At 36.7% G+C, this 20,786-nt stretch overlaps 1 long non-coding RNA gene across 1 annotated transcript; it reads left to right on the forward strand.

Annotated features, from left to right (window-relative positions):
- Positions 1 to 15,280: 15,280 nt before the first annotated feature.
- LOC139721707 (uncharacterized) lies at positions 15,281 to 19,121 on the forward strand. The gene is made up of 4 exons (XR_011710240.1): positions 15,281 to 16,002; positions 17,782 to 17,925; positions 18,529 to 18,635; positions 19,053 to 19,121. It is a non-coding gene; the product is annotated as an uncharacterized lncRNA (long non-coding RNA).
- The last annotated feature ends 1,665 nt before the right edge of the window (positions 19,122 to 20,786 follow it).

A 20,786-nucleotide genomic window follows, 5' to 3' on the forward strand; every position in this document is an offset into this window, starting at 1 on the left:
GTCACAGTTGTCAGCTGCAAGGACCATTTCACCTGTGTGCCAGCTCATGATGTACTGTAAAATGCACAAATTTTCGCGTTGCATTAATTTTTTGCGCATTTCGCGCTACTTTGGGCTAGCACGAATTCTAAAACCCATGAAAACATCTTCACAATTTTCTCTGCACGTTTTGAATGAGTTGACAATTATGCAGTGCGAATTCAAGAACCCGAGAATATGTTTTTGAACCAATCAGCGCGAAAAATTCATCTTGCAGAAATATGGATGTTTACAGTAATAGGGAGATTATCTGTACAAGTCACATATTTGTGTTTAAGGGAAAGTCTACAGGGAACACCCTTAATTTACAAATGTGAATCAGGTCCTCATGTCGCAGGTCTGTACATTAATTCCTGTTCACATATGGCTATGTGTACATGAATATGAGACTGATCATAAGATTTTTTTTCTAGTGTGGATTGAATGATGTCCACACAGCTCTAAGTGTTAAAAAAATAAATGGACATATATTTTGTAATGCATTAAAGCTTCAACTTATGTAATTCAGCAGTGCTCTTTCAGAAATGTGTCTTTGTGTCTGTGTGTGGGTGTGTATGTGTTGTCTGTGTATCTGTCTGTGCATCTGTCTGAATAGGTGTCTGTGCCAGTGTCTGTGTGTATGTGTTGTCTGTCTCAGTGTATCTGTCTGTGTATCTGTCTGTATGAGTGTCTGTGTCTGCATCTTATGTCTGTGTCTGACATTCAGTACACCTGGGACTTAGTGGACTAACCTCACAGCGCGTTGGATGGACCGAAATATCGCAAGAAATGCGACACAAAAATGTAAAAATGCTAACAAATTCACATTTCTCCTCAGATTTAGAAGAAGATGTCGATTTGTGGCGAGACTTTATCACATTAACTGTTTGAAATGTTCATGTTAGACATTTTACTGTAAAATACAAAATTTAAGCCTCATTTGCCGATTTTTTCTTTGTCGTCTGTTTGGTAAGAATGTGTATGATGAATCATGGGTTTGAATTGTGATTCTAGTACAAGGACATGATGCGAAAGACATCGATTATTCCATTACAAAAATTTTGTCCGGAATTATAATGCGATTTTACACCGCGCTGAAAGACAACTTTTAGGAGAGGGGTATATTTTAAGTCTATTTTCCCAAAATTGGAGTGAATAATTTTCATTATTATGCTGGATTCGTAATTTTCAGAACTATGTGAATAACTGGTGCTATTTTTGGTCGAAATTTCATCCACAAAAAAAAAAAAATGGTCCATTTCTTGAAATACTTTCAAGAATGATGCATCTTTATTCCCCTTTTTTGTGTGTGTGTATTTCAATGTATAAATCATAGATAAATAAAGATAAACATGTATATATATTCATAATATGTGTGTGTGTATGTCTGTCTGTCTGTCTATGTCTGTGTTTGTAATATACTTCTATTATTGCATTATATCTGTTTAAGTCTTTGTGTTCATATGTACTTTGTCTACAATAGTGTCAAGTCTCTTGTCCTCAACTATAGAGTAAATTATTAGTATCTGCTGTGAATGAGGTTATCGCATTAAATTATTGGTACTCGAGACAACAATTATTCCCAATGAAGGACTTCACAAGATGCAAGATTTGCTGATACTTACAATTATTGTTTTGCTTTTATTGATATTTATCATGACAAATGTTGGGTAAATAGCAGCAATTTTGTGTATCTCATCTATCAATGATGCTTCCCGACTTTTAGATTGCAGTCTAATTTTGCAGAATTACATAATATAAAAAGAGTGACAAATGAATACTGAAGCATAAATAATGGCTAATCATGGGGTCATTAATACAAATCAACATGTACAATTGTATATAATGTTGAAATAGATGATGGAAAACGAGGAAGAAGCCCTGTGTATTACAGCAGCTAGTTCCCTTGAAATAAAGGTATGAGGTGATAAGGTGGTGACAATTAAGGCATATGAGGGAAAGAAGTAGAAATATAGATTTATTCAAATCATTAATTCTTGCACTGAGTTGTTTTTATTGTGACTGATTGGCATATTGCCCTTCATCAACGTAAATAAAGACTAATTATGCCGTGTCTGAGTAATTGCCAGGATAAAAAGAAAAAATAAAACAAGCTATCATGGGGTTACGACTCGGGAGTGGACCGAGACTTAGGATATTGTGGGATCGAGTCCCATTTGAGTTTGACTTTTTTCATAGCAATTTTCTGAAACAGTCAAGTATGGGTGTTTATCTACTTCAATGAAGGGCAATGTGTCAATTAGTTACATAAGTTTAGTTGAAAGGAATGAGAGGGACTAAAAAGTAAGGTAGAAAAACTAGAAAATAGAAGTTAAGAACACAGGTGTGTCTGTAGACAATGTCTACATAGTCCAGATAGAATCGATGGCAGGGGTATGAATAGTATTGCTTATTTTATAATTCTGTAAATTCGAAGTTTATTTTTGTTACATATTATTGTAAATGGGTAATGGGTATCACAAATAGGTACGTCATATCAAGTAAAAGGATGGATAATTATTATTATTTTTTTTTTTTTTTTTGGGGGGGGGTCAATTCAGCCGCACGTCCAAGCAGTCCAGACGTAAACGGATTTTTTTTCTTTAAGTAGAAAAACCAAAGGAAATGAGGCACAATCCTCCCCCTCCCCCCCCCCCCTCCAGTTTCAATTGACCAGACTTCCATCTTAGGCGCTGTATCTATCTGTGAGCTTTTTAACACCCAGAATGCCCAAAAGTTTTCAACAAGTTTAGTTCAACGTGCGCGATATAAGAAAAGTAAAATTGAAATGTATTTTAGCCATTTATGTGCAAGTGAGTCAAATGTGCACATATTTCGCTCACATAGGCCCACCTTTGGACAGGGAATCAGTCTGCCATGTAGGGGTGAAATGAACACCAATACGCAGTCACCTTCATTGTAATAAAAGGATTAAACTAAAGCAAACAGAATGACGCCAGTTTCATCAGAATTTGGCATAAGAAATGTTTAAGTTTCACATGTTCTCATGAACAATGATATTTCTCAGAGTCTCACCTACAATGTATAAACGAGTTGAGATAATAAAGATTATCCTTTGTTTGCTCACAAATCTTCACTAATTAAAAGAATCTACATTCGGAAGGGCTATCCGCTGTTTTGCATTTCATTATTTTGTCCCGATCTTTTTTGAATTTGTACCGTTCGTTTGATTTTACAATGCTCATCACATGGCGTGGATTTCCACTTTAAAATGATATTTTGCACTGCTCAAATTCTCTTAGTATTGTACAAAACATTTCAGTTGTCAATGCTATGTAGACGTAATTCGGAAAAGTAGAACCGCTTGTAAAGTCAAATAAATGATGAGTTTCAACGTAACATTGGTATATGAAAATTAATTGTTACGTCAGGCAAGCATGCACAATGGATCGGCTGCAGGCAAGCCGTAAGCGTACTCTCATTGGTCAAACAGGTAACTGTGACGTAGGCGCAACAAAAAGGTATTGCGCGCAATATGTGTTTACATTAACGAGTGCACAGCGACCTTCCCCACATTTCGCTTACTGAACGCCTTCTAGCTAAGCATCCTTATGCTGGGATTTACGGAACAGTCTGCTTTCAGTGAGATTTTGAAAGGTCTGAAATAATTCTTAAACTTCCTTTTAAGTTGGCGAAGCCAATTGACAGGAGAAGGTTTTACTATTTCAGGTGAGTTTTCCACGTTTCTACAGAGAGAATTTGGGAAAATAGGGAGTTTGAGAGCATGACATATGACGATGGTATATTCCGTTCAGGGATAAAACATTGTTCAAAGGCGAATTTAGCGATATTGTCTCTGGGTTGATCGTGTTTATGTAAAAAGTCACGTTATTACTTGTTTCTTGTTTCCATAGCATTAAGTTTGAAAAATGCACCCGTTCAGGCCGGCGGTTGTACAATGTGTTGTAATAAGGCCTTTAGGATTTTATAGACTGTAGTTTAGCATCCGTCAGCCAGTAATCGTTTCATAAAAACAATATTTGACTTCGTTTCAAATTTTTAAAGCGAGTGTTCTGATATGATTATGTAGAGAAATATTGGCTTACTATTATTCATGTTTATTTTGATACATGGAATAGCATCAAGCAAAGGGAAAAGTCACTAGCTACATCAAAATCTGACGCTTAAAAGGGAAGTTATGTAACTATTCAAGTTTCGCGTGTTCTCATGAATCGAGGATATCTCTCAGATTCATACATGTAAACTAGATGAGATCAAGATTGTCCTTTGTTTTCACACAAATCTTCATTTATTAAAGGAAAATACATTCGGAAGGGCTGTGATAAAGCAATCGTGTCTTTGAAAAGGAAGGGGTTTTATAGTTTCTAGATTGTTAGTCATGTTGGTTTAAAATATCAGGATAATCGTAAATATTCTTATATACAAACGAAAGGGAGAGATGTACATCTACCCGTGTATTATGATTCCGAAGAAGTAGAACCGCGTGTAGTCAAAAGAATGTCAAGTTTCAACGTAACAATGTTATCAATTGTTACGTCAGGCGACCGTGCATAATGGATGAGCCACCGGCAAGCAGCAAACTTACTCTCATTGGTCCAAAGTAATTGTGACGTAGGCGCAACGATGAGGTGTTGCGCACGCGGAAGAAGTAGAACCGCATGTAAAAGAATGATAAGTTTCAACGCAACAATGATATCAATTGTTACGTCAGGCGAGCGTGCACAATGGATCAGCCGCTGGCAAGCAGCAAACTTACTCTCATTGGTCAAAGGTAATTGTGACGTAGGCGCACCAATGAGGTGTTGCGCGTATTATGTGTTTACATCAACGAGTGCATAGCGACCCTCCTCACATTTCTCTTACTGAACGCGTACTAGCTAATTACTCTGATGATAGGAGTTTTCGGAGTAATCTTACTTTCAGTGAGATTTTGAAAGGCCTGAAATAATTTTTCAGATTCCTTTTAATTTGGTGAATCCAGTTGACAGGAGTAGGTCCTATATACTATTCGAGGTGAGTTTTCCGCGTTTACACAGAGAACTTTGAAAATAGGGAGTTTGAGAGCACGGCATATTCAGGTGGTTTATCTCATTCAGTTGTAGAACATTGTACAAAGGCGAATTTGGGGATATTACCTTTTATGGTTGACAATATAGTATTTGCATATTATGACTTTTTCTTGTTTCCTTAACGTTAAAATTGAAGAATGTATCCCGGTTGTACGTGTATTGCAATGAGGCCTTTCAGGATTTATGTGGACCGTAGTTTAGCGCCCTTAGCCGGTAATTATATTTAAAAAGTTGCATGAATTTGTGTCATATAACTGAATGCGCGTATTTTGATACACATAAATGAACATTGTGATTACTCATGATCAAGTTGACAATCTCTAATAAAATACTGTTGTTTGTTTTTGTGGTTGTTTTTTTCTTTCTTATTCAGACATCTTTTAGTGTGGGATGAGTAGTGTAGCCACAGCAGGCACACTTCCCCCTCTCGGGAAGGGGCTTAAGACCAGGGCACCTTTCCACCTGATGCCCGCCTTGAAGGCACCAGCAGTTGGTCGAGACCTGGACACTCGTTTCAAGAACCAGAGAATCCGGGAAGAGGTAAAGGCGATGGAGAAGAGAAATGAGGATGGATAAAATATATATTATCACAGCAGAGGATGTTTGAATGTGAGCTAATGATAAACACTTAAATGGCAGAGTCATGACAATAATTGGGTCCGATTATTATGAATAACGCCACTTTGGCCTACTGTTGCGAAAATGTCACATGCAAAATGGCGAATGTTATTTACCGTTGATTTTTTTTTTGGTCGTTTCATGAAAACGGAGAACAACACACTAAGTTGAATTAAAGGGCAACATTATAGTAGTTTAAAAGTAGTTTAAAAGACCAACTACGGATAAAAAACATCAAAACATAAACAGTTCTTGGCTAAGACATTTGTTTGTTTATGTAAACATTCTTGTCATTTGTTCTTGAAATGCGCCGTTTGTTTCATATATTTAAATGTGTATTTTTGAAGACTTGATCCGCTTTTTTCTTTGTTTATTTATATTTCTTCAGGACATGCAGCTGCTTCTGAAGTTCCTTCGCGAAACCTGCGATCTTCCGCCGAGCACCAGCCCGGCCGACACGGTCTGCAAGCTGCAGCACAGGATGGCAGCAGCAGACTCCAAGATCAAGCAGATGAAAGAAAAACTTCTGGTAAACTCCTCTCCATGAAATATCCGCCATATACCCTCGTACCGCAAAGAGCAGAAAATAAAAAGACGTATATTTCATATAGTGCACACTTCATTTACTTGGAAAGTAATGTCGATCTAGTGTTACTCAGAATGAAATTGATAACTCATGCTCAAACAAACACAATAATATCAAATAAAAAGATGGAAACTTCCTTATGTTTAAAAAAAAGAAATAGAACGCGGATTTTATTTTAGTTAGACATCGACTAAAGCTTCTGTATTTTATGTCTAATGTACTTGCGTATATAAGATGATCGGTATAATATCAGAAGAACAATCTATTTCATTATCCATTAGCAAATGTGCCAGAGTTTAGTACCTTATCGTATCATCAGTACATTTATTATATCGTGTCATGTTACATCGTTTCCATTTCGTTCTGTATTTATCGGTAGGACCACGACGTTCTCTTGTTTGCGGCTCAAGAGGCGTTAGATTTGGGACCGGAAGTGAATCCTGTTAAAGTTAGTCGCGCCCTCAAGAGTCACGTGAAGACGTCACGTGATCTCATCAGCAGACTGGAGAAAACCATCAAGGTAATAGAATAACCAGCTTTTGGGTGAAACGAAGCAGAATAATAATGAACTCTATATGTCTAAAAGATTTCTATGACGGGGAAACCTAGTTTCCTGTTTCTCCGCTTATATTTCACTGAATAAAAAGTGCAATGGACCGCTGTGATCTTTATACACCAACTGCCGATGAAATGTGCAGACACAACATGAATATGCCTTCTTATTTATAAGTTCTCGTGGCTTTAACAATCTATGTCAATATTGATATGAGCAGTACATTTCTCTCTCCGTACAAGAATTCCTAAACAGATTCAGCATGAAGCAATTTGAAAACATTTCTTTTACGACTTTTCACGTGTTCATGGATTGAAAACCAGTTGATTAATGGTGCTTTTGTCACGTATTGTGCACACATGTGTGTGTGTGTGTGTGTGTGTGTGTTGAATTTCAATCTTGGTTTAGTAGTTATTGTCTTTCTAATTCTGGCGTTCGTTGCTAGGGTAATGATGCTCTCCTCCAGGTCTGCAAGGAGATTGCCGGTGTTTCCGACTACCACACTCCCGAGGGTCTCGCTAACTTTTTCCGCTCCAGCTGGAGCCGAAAGCAGCACTCCTTGGCCTGTATGCAAGAAACCATCCAGGTATACAATTTGATGAATGGGCAGAGACGGAAGGAGCAAGAATACACGTGAAACAAATAAGAAATCCGACAATCGAATATCATTTATTGCAAAGAATGGCTTGGAAACACATGGAAATAAGAAGAACGAGAGAGGGTGAGAGAAAAGTACCAGAAAATGCGAGAGCTTAAGAGGTCGTCTGACAAAGTAATGTGTAACATCAGTAACAGAATCTTTCTGATGTACGAATAAAAAAGGACATTGTGTTGAATACTTAATCACAAGAATTAATTACAAGTATTTATCACTAGCTCCCCCCCCCCCCCACCCCCTCCGCCACAGGGGAAAAAAAAAATATTGTTGATGCTTTGGGATTTGGTTTTCTCACATGAACTGCTAGTTTTCGCAAAGTTAAGGAGAAGACAACTAAATAATGTCATATACAGATAAAATATACACAAGAGAAGTTTGTCCCTATGCATAATTATTATTGTATCGACTGACGTTGTCCGCGAAAAAGCATTGTCTCGGTATTTTTCGAATCCCCTGTTTTCAGAACCTGAAGGACAAGAACAACGTTCTGTCACAGAAGGACTCCGCAGTACAACCTCACGAGTCGGTGATGGTAAGCTATCATGCATTTTTATGAGTTATCTTTACAGAGAACCTCCTTCTAACCAAAAGAATACATATAAAACACAAAGAGAGAAGGATTATAAAGCGATTCATCCACTGCAATTTTATGACCTCTTAATAAGGAAAAAAAACAAGGGAAATAACAAGGAACAAACACGCGTATCATTGTTTCCAAAATCATGTGACAGAACTTTTTCAGTTTGTTATTTGTGTCGTTTACTGTTTTAGTTTTGTTTTTTGCTTGGGGGCAGAGAATAAACTCTGTGTAACTGTTGAGGATTTTCAAGGATAGATTACCTGAACCATCCTTCCCGTAAAAAAACAAACAAACAAACAAACAAGCAACCAACCAACCAACCAACCAACCAAAGAAACAAATAATGCCCGACAACATTGACAACACTATGATAGAAAAAAATAAATAAATAAAGGAATCAGTTAAGCAGAAGTCAGCAAAAGGAACGTAACGCTTTGATTTTCTTCTGTGTCCTCCCCCTAAAACATGACAACATTAACACACAAACACACACACAAATTAACACACACAAAAAACCCCAATATGATACAATACAAAACAGGAGCTTGCACGAGCCATGGGTGTTGATACATCTGACGGACAAGTCTCATCAGTGGTGGCCAGGTTAAAGGTCACCTTCAAGGCTCTTCAGGCTGATATCACCAGCCGTGATGACGTCATCAAGACCAAAGATGATCTTATCAAGGTATGGAGGCAGCAATGAAAACAGTTCTGAAGACGAACCACATACAGTTCGAAATCACGCTAGACCATGGGTGAATTCACAAGAAAGTGGTTAAGATTCATTCCCGTAAATGTATCAACAGTCCCGATATAAAACTTCTCGTTTGAAACTATAATTTCGTAGAGAAATATCTATAAACAAAGTATCGCAAATAGCATCGAAGTTTGTTCTGTTCTTTATTGGTGTCTTTCGTTTTTTTATATATTCTGATCTTAATGCGAACGTTGCTGGACTAACCATGCAGAGTTGACATGTCATTTACATTTGTAGAGAGGTTACGTTCTTAACTTTACGTTCCTCACGAAGGATCTTCGAGACGGCGAAAGAGCTAAGAATGACCAACTTGCAGATCTAAAGGTCACCATTACAGCCTTGACGACCAAAAACCAGGATCTTACCAGAGATCTCAAGGTAAACTTTGAAATCCAGCCATTCAGCTCTCGATCAACCTTTAGATCATACAAAAATAAGATTGTGAAACAAGGATTTTAATTCGAATAACGTTTTACTTTTACACAAACTTCAAAATATGGATTCTTCTAGTTTCTAATGCATACAGTCATATCAATTTTAATTAATTCGTTTTATCTTTTATCGGCTCAAGGAATCTTTTTAAGATCTGAAGTCGTACACTCTTTAAATATCTAGCACCATCTTACCTTTACATGAGTCCTTTCCTATCTTGCAGTCATATACACAATTATTTTATTTTTTTTTTTTATTTTATGTAACAAGATAGTGATGACTAAGTTAGAAACCACTTTTTTTTTTATAACCCCAGGAATCTCGAGGCAAGCTTCTGGCAGCAGACAATCGGGCCTTCGAGCGTGAGAATAAGTGCAGTGACCTTGAACTGACCAATGACAAACTGACCTGTGAGATGGAGGTAAGATGAAGGCCCCAAAATTTGATATTCCTTGACTGTTCCTTTGTTGTTGGTGGTGGTTTTGTTGTCGTTGTTTTTGTTGATATCCAATGCACATTTTTGCTTGCTTTTGTTTCTACTATTTATCCTTTATCTGAATATTAATGTAATGTTTTAATCGTTCATGTGATTTCTAACGCTTGTTTTTTTTTCTGTCGTCTGTTTTCATTTCCTCTTTCTTATCTCCCCTTCCTTATTTTGCCTCCACCGCAGACCTTCATTATTCCTTATTCCATTTTGCCTTTGCTGTCCTGTGCTTATCCTCTGTCGATTGCTCCATATTTCAGTTTCGAGTGCTCGTGTACTGCCTCTCCATCTCTCTCTGTTTTTCAATGAATATATTTTCAACTATCTATCTATCTATCTATCCATCTATCTATCACCAATCTATCTATCTATCTATCACCAATCTATTTATCTATCTATTACCAATTTATCTATCTATTACCAATTTATCTAGCCATCTATCTCTTCATCTATCTTATATATTTCCTGTTTTCGTTTGTCTTTCCTCCATCTCTACTCCATTTCTACTCCATTTCTCTTCATCTCTCTTCTTCCACTCTTCCGTCACTCTCCTGTCACTCTTCCGTTACACCCTGTCCCTGACGCACGCAGGACCTGCTGCAGCGATACGAGCAGGCCCGTCAAATGGTCGAAGATCTGAGGGGAGAGTTGGACGAGAGTCAGCAGAAAGATCAGAAGCTGATGACGGAGAACAAAGTGGGTTCAGAGAAGGAGAAAAAAAATCAACTTCTTTTTTTTTTATACAAAAAAAGTTGCATGATGATTTTATTTCCTTACACTATTTTTTCGCCTTAGCAGAAGAATAATAAGCCTTATTGATGTCGTATAACTATGTATTATGCATGCTGTAATAATACTTTGTTGGAAATTGAATAAATTAATTGTAACGAAAAATGAAATGAAAATACTTAGGACTGTGTTAATGTCACGGTCACTGTAGCCCTGGTCAAGACTCTTCGTGCACTGTAACATTTATATCGTCGTATATATGCGCTTTAACTGTCAACTTAATGTGTTGTAACTTTATATCAGTATCAGACAGTCATATAAGAATAATAATAATAATGATAATAATGATAATTGCATTTATATGGCGCTTTACACGGGTGTTTCTAAGCGCGCTGGTGATATACAAGAAAACTAGAAATCACAATACCATAAAGACAATGCCAAACCAAAATAACAGTAACGAAAAGAATATAATCATGTATAATTTTTATACAAAATATTGAATAGTACTTTTATCATTCCGTCTTTCTCTCTCTCTCTCTCTCTCTCTCTCTGTCTCTCTAACTATCTATATATTCATCTTTCTATTTATATCTCTATGATGGTCGTTATCGCTTTTACACTTTTTTGACATTTCTGATGATTCAAAATCTCTTTCAGTCGTTGCTCGAGAGTCATTCCCAGGCCGACCATCTTGTCTGCAAGCTTCGGACAGAAGTTGCCGATTTGCGCCAAGAGAAGGAGTCCATGGACTCAGAATTAAAGGTACAGTCTATACCAGTATGCCTTTCTGATGATTAACGATGTGATCATGCGTAGTGATGGGACGTCACATACGGAAGTGTGGTATATTTTCTGATCTTTTATATTTGTAGCTAATAATGAGGAAGGAAATAAATGTAGAGTGCGACATACAGGTGTAGCTGTTTGTTGTTCTTTCTTGTCATTGGTATTCCGTTTCTCTTCTTCCCCCCCCCCCCCCCGCACTCCCACTTCTTATTATCTTTTTATTTCCAACTGGTTACTTTAAATGATACTAGTTTCATTGAACCATTTTCAATGTTAAAGATAGATTTAAAACAATCATGACATATAAGAATGACAACGAGAGAAAGGCCAATTGTGTATTATCACCTGACATACGAGTCGGGAGGAAATGAAATATCAATCCACTTTACTCTCATGGATGTTTCAATGTATGAATTAATATTTGTTATTATCATTCTTACAGAAAATTTCTGATGAACATCTCAAGTCCAAAGAGCTAGTCTTGAAGCGAGAGACCGAACTCGCTGAGTTACAGGAGGAGAAGAAAGATCTAAACTTCAAATTCCTGGTTAGCTTGCATTCCACTTTGTTGACATAGAGTTCAATTTCTTATTATGCTTCTTAAACTGTTTTGTATCTCTACTCTTTTTTTTTACACCACTTCACTCTCCTGTGCTAGCTTCATTTTTCATTTGATTGTATTTTTATATTCCTTCATTGTTATTAATCTCCTTTCTTTTGCTTCTGATCCTTCATTTTCCTTTTCCTCCACTTCACTTTGTTGTCTTTCCTCCCTTTACTCTCTCAGAGTAAAACTCTCGTTTTTTAGGCCTACATTAAGTGCTTTTCTCATTCCGATGGACATCACTACTCAGTCATTTTACACCAGATTTTCACGTTTGTACAAGTAAAGACATACTGTCGACACACGATAAGCTAGACCTCTATACATCAGATAACATTTCATTATAATGATCTTCTCAAATATAATCTATGTGTATTCCTGTATATAAACCGTTTCGATTCTGTTCTCTGCACAGAATCTTGAAGAAACAAACGGCAAGGTGGTGGGACTGATCTCGAATCTCCAGAAGGAAATTTCTGACATCCGACAGAGCAAACTGGAGGAGGAAACTGAGCTCAAGGTACTCTTTGAACAAAATGGTGCCAAGTATCAGCTACCCATGTATACAAAGCTTAGGATATGAATAGAGTAAAAATACCTTGACTCTTATGTTACCGTGTCTTCAACTTTGTTGTTGAGATTTATTCACAGACCACTAGTAACCCGAGGGATTAGCGCATAAAAGTTTCATTTTGTTTAAGTGAATACATGTTGTAGTTGTGAATGACTAATCCATTCTTTAAGGAGAATGCTTTCCGCTGTGCCGTTATGATAACATCAAACCCGGCATCTGATCATGATGTAGATGAAACGCAATACAGAAAATAGAAGCATTCTTCAAATGGGATACCTTAGGGGTTGTATGATCGTGTGTACGTATACCATGTCGCGTCTCTCTTAAAGTTCAAAACAACAACAAGCAAAAATCCTTCTCTTTGTGTTTTCGTTTGACAGGATTTCAGACTACAGAATGAGAGATCAGAGAAGCTTGTCACGGAGCTTAGGGATGACGTTGCCAATTTGCAGAGGCAGAACCATTCTCTCGAGTCACATCTGGTGGTGAGGATCCCTTGCTTCTTATACTGCATTGACATTTGATTTTCATTGATTTCTTCATTCAGTCATAACATCTTTCATTTAAAGGTTAAATAAAAATGGGTGTTGTAATTTGTCAAGACAATTCTCGCTCTGTTTCCACTATACATGTGGGATTGAGAGACAAATTAATAGCACGTGATTTAAAATTTAATTGACTGTATGCCCAAACCTTGGTTTCGTGTGTCCACATATCGTCCTCTGTATTCTTATCGTACAAAATTAATGATTTTGCCCTCTATACAGAGTGTGACTAGTCAGTGTCGCGTATCGCATGCCCTCATCGACCAGTGTACTAACGAGACGTCAAGATGGGAAAAACTTACCAAGGAGCTTACAGACCAGTTAAAGGTACGATCTGCGAAGTAATGTTTATGTCTTGAAATCACTTTTCTGAATAAGGTTTATTTTCACATTTTATAGTGATTTAATGGTTATGTTACGTCTATATTGCAATGAATAAAAAGCTTTGGGACGACAGGAACTCATCAAAGATCTGCACAAGATTTTTCAAATTATTTCATTTATATACAGAGGATTATCTTGACTTTTCAATAGTACCAAGGGTCTTTCACTAGTGACTATATCTTCTAGACATAATATCAAACAGCATCATTCTATACCAACGAATTATAACTATAAACCAACGTAAAAACGATAAATGATAATGATGATGAATGACGATAAAGAGTCCATTCCATTTGCGAAGAATTTCGAGAATTATGAATAATCAAGCAAGCACATAGATTATTGTTCGACAAAGACAAAGTGTAGTTATGCAACACATTCAACGCGATAGCACCCTCACAGACTAGCACTAGAATCAGGTCAGCACCCCTCCTCTGATTAATGGTTGATACCTGGTCATGTGACAGATCTCAGAGGAAGCCAAGAAATGTCTTGCTACAGACCATGCCTCCCAAATCTCGGAGCTTCAGACTCAGCACGAAGATCTCAAGTCCAACTTGGAGGTAACACTTTACTTGAGCCTTTAAAAAGCTGACATGGAATTATTGAGGCCACATCTACACTTCCTTATTAACCCCAAATAAAAGTTCAATATCTCATTGTCCTTTTTTTTTTTATTCTGCAATTTTGATTCTGCCAGTAAATAAAGCCGCAAGTAAGCAAACTTTGAGAGCGGCAAAACAGACTGGGTTGCAGTCTGTCAAAGTAGTTTAGTATTACAGATACTGCAGATTATTTGCATTGTTAACAAACTCAAATCACTCATATTGCAAAAACGCCGTCTCAAACCAATTGCTAAAACGTGACGCGCACGTACGTACGTCAATACATACTAACAAACAAACGTATATGCATTAACAAATATATATATATATATATATATATATATATATGCATAGTATTTGTTTATATGCGATCATAAATCAACAATGAGAGAAGAAAAATATGGCTTTATATATACGTGCTAATGGCGAGTTCACTAACAGTCATACATTGTACTTCAATGACCTGTTTCCATTGTAACTCGATAGGACGCAGAGACGAAGTTGGCAGCTTCGACGCGGCAGATCGAAGTTCTGCAAATTGACGTCAGTGCGAAGACCACTGAAAGAAATGAGATCAGTGAACAACATCAGGCGAGCTGCAAGGAGCTACAGGTACGGTAACATCGCCATATTCTACCTTGATAGGTAGATGATGGCTGAGAACAAATATAAAATGTTTGTAATCTTCTTTCTTTTTTTCTCCTCCATCATTTCTTGTTCACCATCTTCTCTTCCTCCTCTTCTTCCTCCCATCCTCATCTATCTTCTTCTCTTTCTTCAGTTTTCCTCTCCTTCATTTCTCCTTCTTCATCATCTTCTTCTCCTCCTTCTGATCATCATCATCATCATCATCATATATTTTCTCCTGCAGTAGTACTGAGTAGGTGAAGATGTTTACTGTAAATTATATCCATGTGTCTCTAATCTTTGTGTCAACACATTCGACTGTATAGTCGCCAAGTCCACCTCCAGTAAAATGACTCGGACTTGAATCATATTATACATTCTTATAGGAAATGGAGTTGAAACTCTTAGCAGCGATGCAGCGGACCGAAGAACTTCAAATCCAAGTGGCCAACTTGGAGAGAGAGCGAAACGAGGTGATCCGCAGTGAACAGATGACCCGCCAAGAACAGCAGGTAAGGAAAGAAACCAAGTGTGAGATTATCTGGAGACTTGTTTCATTTGCGTAGCTCCTCTCTATGACGTAATGTTGTATAGACATGGCGTTTTCTTTCCAAAGTGTCAACGAAGACGTGAACTGGAATCAAATAAGACGAAATATACATTAATAGTAGACCAGCCAAACCTCAAAAAAGGCTCTAGATAAGGATTCGACGGCATTTTTTGTTAATGCTCCGTTCTCATACTGAAAGTCTTGCAAAAATACTAAGGAATAGCGTACGGCCGGATGTCACGCGCGTTTTTGCCGAAAAATGTCATTTTTAGCACAAAATTCAGAAGCATGTCAAAAATCACGATTTTTATTTTTTGCTTGCATTCAATTGATATTTGAAAGATCATGAGTTTCAATTGTCCCTTTTAATGAAATTGCAATTTAAATGTGTTTCCTTAGCATTTTAAAAAGTCATTTTGTACAGCCATATATGGGGCTCTCAAATGTTTGGGTGTTGTTTTCTCGAAATAATATTCACAGATTACTTAACGTTCTGCAAAGTTTGCTTTTCCAAGCTAATTAGATGATCTTCCAAAAGTACTTTAATGTTTTATAAAACTACAAGTGCTTCTTTAATTGAATGTGTCAATATTATTTCTAGTTTTCTTGAAGAAATCTTTACTTTTAATCAAAACTCTGAACTTGCAGGAACTCAGAAAATGCATTTTCCGAGCATTTTCCAGTAGCCCCGCGCAGCTTGTGTGCGCGCGAATACTTAATACGTGTGCGTACGTCTACCACGCACTACCCCTACGATCTAGCTACATACAGGTAAAATCTCTCGCGCGAGAGCTGCATGTTTCGGTCGTTGAGTTGGAAACGTGGTGACTGGAAAAGGGACTATTTCCTTCGAATGTAAGTAACTTAGTAAATAAATACATAGTTCCTTATTGCACTGCATAACGGAACTTAAAAATCTGTTTTGATCTATTAGTTAGATATACAACTTTGATCTGAGACTTGGTTAATATCAAGGTTCAAGCGCTAGTACTACGTTAGGCCGATGTCTTTAATTACTGTATTTCGCACCGATCCCGTGGGCGCGGGCATGCCTACCAACCCCCGGGCCGCCACCCGACCGTGCCGGCGGTGTTTGTTAGTGGAACAGCGATTATTCCGTAAAGCACGTCTTGACACGGTGCGAAAAGAGGCCTAACAAACATTAGGTCTACGTCTAGATTTAGGTGTCTTGTTAGTTCGATCTAGGTTTGTAATTTATGGCCTCATCACATGCAGTTGGACTGAATCCTCGTCTACTGTTAGGTCTAATCTATCTAACGGTAATACACTCTCTCTAACTGTTAATACTAACGTTAGTGTTAGACATTCTAGCTAGTAGGGGTAGTGTTACTCTAACGACGAATGTTAGTGTTAGTGCTAGAATGTACGGCTACGCCTGTTATTATGCCAAAACAATTCAATCGGGCTAGGCCCTATGACACTAGTAGTATAATCACAATGAACTTAACACCTAACGTTAGCACATTAGCAGTTGTATAACGTGGACAGTACAGGTCCACTACTACTAACGTTACTGCGCTGGTTAGATGTATTTCTATTTGTAGGGCTAGAGCCAGGTCCAGGGCAAGGGGCTGTAGACTATACAGAAGATGTAGATGTAGATCTACCAACGTTTAGAGTCTAATAGTAATATACTAGACCTACAATATAAAATCTAGGGCCGGGGTCTGAAGCATAAATAGCTGGCGTCTGGAATTAGGATCTAGGTCTAACCTTAGTCAAGATCTGGGCCACTGATTCTACCTAACGTTAGAGGTTTCTAGTAATCTACTACTCATATCTAGGCAGTTTTGTTGTAAAGACCCAGCTTACTAGGCCTAGCTAGACCTAAGTTTAGGCATCTAGAGGTTCTAAAATCTATGCATAATAATTATACTATATATGTAGGCTAACTTTGATCAAAAAGTTCATGTTAGATCTAACATTAGAAGATCCTAACATTAGCTCTAACGTGAATTATCTAGGCTAATATTAGTCTCTAGAGCAGAGGTCTAAGGTTGATTCCACTCTTTCTGGTATTTGTAGACCTGTGGGTTCAGAAAAAGAGTCTAGGATTTAGGCCTAGGTGTTTTATATAAAAGCGAGTCTACAACCAAGTGATCTTGCCATTCGAATATGCCTGAAAGAGAGAGAGAGAGAGAGAGAGAGAAAGTGTTCAGTCCTGACTGCCAACCTCTCCTAATCTGTGAATCATTTACATGTACTCTTCTAGTTTACAAATAGATCTAGTCAAAGAGAAACTATCTAGAAATGTCTTTACTCATAAGTACCAAGTTCTTATGTTAATGTCTCAAAGAATAAAGGTTCATTTGAAAAAATGTAAATATTACATTTTTAATGGATCATTTATACCGACTCACTGAAACCTAAATATCTTCTTCTTTTTTAACTTTTTAAAAAGCTAAAAAAAAAAAATCATCTTAATGAAAGAGATATATTTTTAGTTATAATTGATTTGCATGGGAAACAAAGAAAATTATGTCAATGTCAAGATGCCTTTTCAAAACAATTAAATTTCAAATTGATTTTATTTTTTGTTCACTATTAGCTTATAATGCTCTGCTTTAAAGATGAAAAAAAAATTATTTGAGTCATGTTGATTTCTGTTTTCAGCTAGATGTACCAACAAGTGGACAGACTGAGTCTTGTCTTCAAACTTCACCAAAGAGAGAGACATATGCCTATTCTGACTTGCCAAAATCTAATTGTAAAGACTGAGCTCTTTCTACCTGCAACAAATTGCAGAACAACCAGAAGGTAAGAAACGGTAAATGTCTTAAATAGCGGTCTAATTTGAAATATCTTTTAAATACTAACTTACTAAGTGTTTGATTATCAAATGTATCACTTCAGTGCCCAGTTGAAAATAATGCCAAATCTAAATACATTGAGTATCAAATATTCCTATTCCATTTGAATAAATTGTAACAAGCATGTTTTCGCTTTGACAGTTGCATTACAATGCAGTGTACAAATACTTTGCAAACAAAGAGAGGAGAATAATCTTATACACGTGTATCTCCATTTATATAATAAGGGGAGCAAATCTATGATCGGATGTGTATTCTTGTTTTCTTGTAAATTCATTGCATGATCTATTGTAGAGGATCATATGAAAGAACGGTATTCTATCTACTGAAGATGAGATCATATAAAAATCAAACATAAATGTAATCAAGTAAGATATTATATGTAATGAAATATTTCTCAACCATGTCAATTGGCACAAGTGTTTAATGTGTGCACAAATGAAAATACGTCTGTAGTCACAGATCAATTAACTTTCCATTGTTATTATGTTGCGTTAAGTATGACGTAAGGGTGATATGCTGTGATGTATTGTTCTTTATTTTTATCAAGGTGTCACCAACAAATGGACATGCTGAGTTTGAGATCACATCCACTAGAGTGAGGGGGAGATAGAAAGATGTCTTGACTGCGATGTGAATGCCCTTTCCAGCTCAGAAGTAAGTGTCATCGATTTGAAATTAGGAATATCATCTCATGAATACAAATCGATTTATGCAAGGAAATCATATCCTAATCCACATACAAATGAGAGCATGATACAATCAAATATTTGTGTACAGGAATTACAGGTGTCAAGATGACTTCCATCCTACATAATTCATTTTCAGTAAGATATGGCTTTAGAGCATCAAAGATGATAATAACAATGACATGATTAATGTATTACATGTAAGACAAATTAATGTTGACAGTGACCTGAAGATCCAAAATCTCATACTAAGGGATTCATGAGATCGTGATGATTAATTCTAATTCATGATGAATGTGTTTGTTTATGTTGCAGTATGATTATCCTGTTTCACTCATAAAAATGATAACTTATTTAAGTTTTTGTTAATTGTATTTTCGACCAGAATTAGCACAAAGTGGACAAAATGGACCCTGCAAACCACAGCCAACTACGGACAAGAGAGAGAGAGAGAAAAAAAAGAAAGAGAGAGATGTCCTGACTACCAACCTCTAATCTGTGCATCCTGCACTCTATTTCGAAAGGAAATGTGGGAGGTAAGCAATAATACATGTACATGTAAAATGTAAACCCCAAATATGTTGGAATATTTTGTCAAGCCTTTGACATCTTGACCAAATTTTTGACTGTCGATCGTTCATTGGGCAGAAAATTAACGCATGTTTTGCTAAATGAATGCAGTACTGCATATGCATGTAGTCAATCACTCCAACAACGAAGATTTACATGAATTAACGCTGATTATTATTTTTTTTTTAGCCTCTGTCAAAGATGGTTGCAGGAGTTTTTATGTTGTTGCAGTCATCATTCACACGCACATCTGTCCTATTCTCATCTTGCAATAACTTAACATTTACTCAGCAGATCATCTTCAACTTTGGTTTTATACAGAAGAGATGATTACCTGCTGAGCCTTGTACAAGTAGCATTTTAGTTATTGTTGTGATTTTGCTGCTGATTGTAAATTACAGGGAAACCCTGATTTTTATTGACTGTAGAGCATTGCTACCATGACATTATATTTACCTTCGGATGGCAAAGTTACCATAACCTCTAAGCAATTTGACTTTGATTAGTTATGAGGGTATTGATGTGAAAGGTCACAGGGACATTATATGCACGAAAGTGTTGAATGTATCCAGTTGCAGTATCAGGCAAGCACTACCTTGAAATTCTTCTGAATGGAATAAAAAGCTTAATGGAAAGAATTGGATATTTGGATCATGAAAGTTTCCTACATTTTATATTTCATCGTGTACTCACGGTTAAATTGCTACAATTAGGATCTACTGTATAAAATAATATACTTTACAGTTTCAAGGAAACACTACATATAGAGGAAATCAAGTAACCGTATGTCTTTATTAGCCTATATGTCACTGTGTCTTCACCAAAGATTAAAATGCCCATGTCACTTTCCTCATCAAGTAAAGACAGATACACCATTCTTTCTCTCTCTCTCTCTCTCTCTCTCTCTGTCTCTCTCCAGAAACAACCCTGCCAGGCTTTCCGGGCCGCATCCAGATTCCGTATGAAGGATGTCATCAGAACCTGAACTTACATGTGGAATGCATCCATCTAAACTTCTCAAATATAATCACAATGTGCTTTCAGAACTATTATAGAAGTTGAATATATAAAAGACATGTGTATATATTAGACATTTCTACTAATCCAGATTAAATGCTTCTTTTCTAATCTTTTTTTTCTTTTTTTTTTTCCCTTAGTGATGAAGTAAAACAAGACCTGATATCAAAATGTGCACAACACTACTTGGCAAAGAGCATTTACAATATGATTTGATGTAGATCTACTTCCAATTTTGATGGCAGCATTAAAGGGATGAGGGATGGCCTACTTTTGGTTGAGATGGGGGCTGATATGGAGATTTTGTAAAATAATGAGAACCCTGTTACGAAATATTAAAGAGTAAACAATACCAAGAGGAATTCCAAATTTATTTGTTAAAAATTGGTTTTGAAAAGGCTGAGATGTACAAAAACAAAGAGGTCCTAATAAAGGTGGCACCCACTTCTAATTATTATCATTCTGTGTCACTTTTTAAAAAAATTTCTCGGCCGTTTCAAAACCAAGAACTTTAATCAAACAAACTTCAAAT

The sequence above is a fragment of the Diadema antillarum genome, unplaced genomic scaffold (assembly GCF_040938485.1).
Source record: "Diadema antillarum isolate AM-2024a unplaced genomic scaffold, OU_Dant_1.0 scf00000147, whole genome shotgun sequence".
Taxonomy (NCBI): domain Eukaryota; kingdom Metazoa; phylum Echinodermata; class Echinoidea; order Diadematoida; family Diadematidae; genus Diadema; species Diadema antillarum.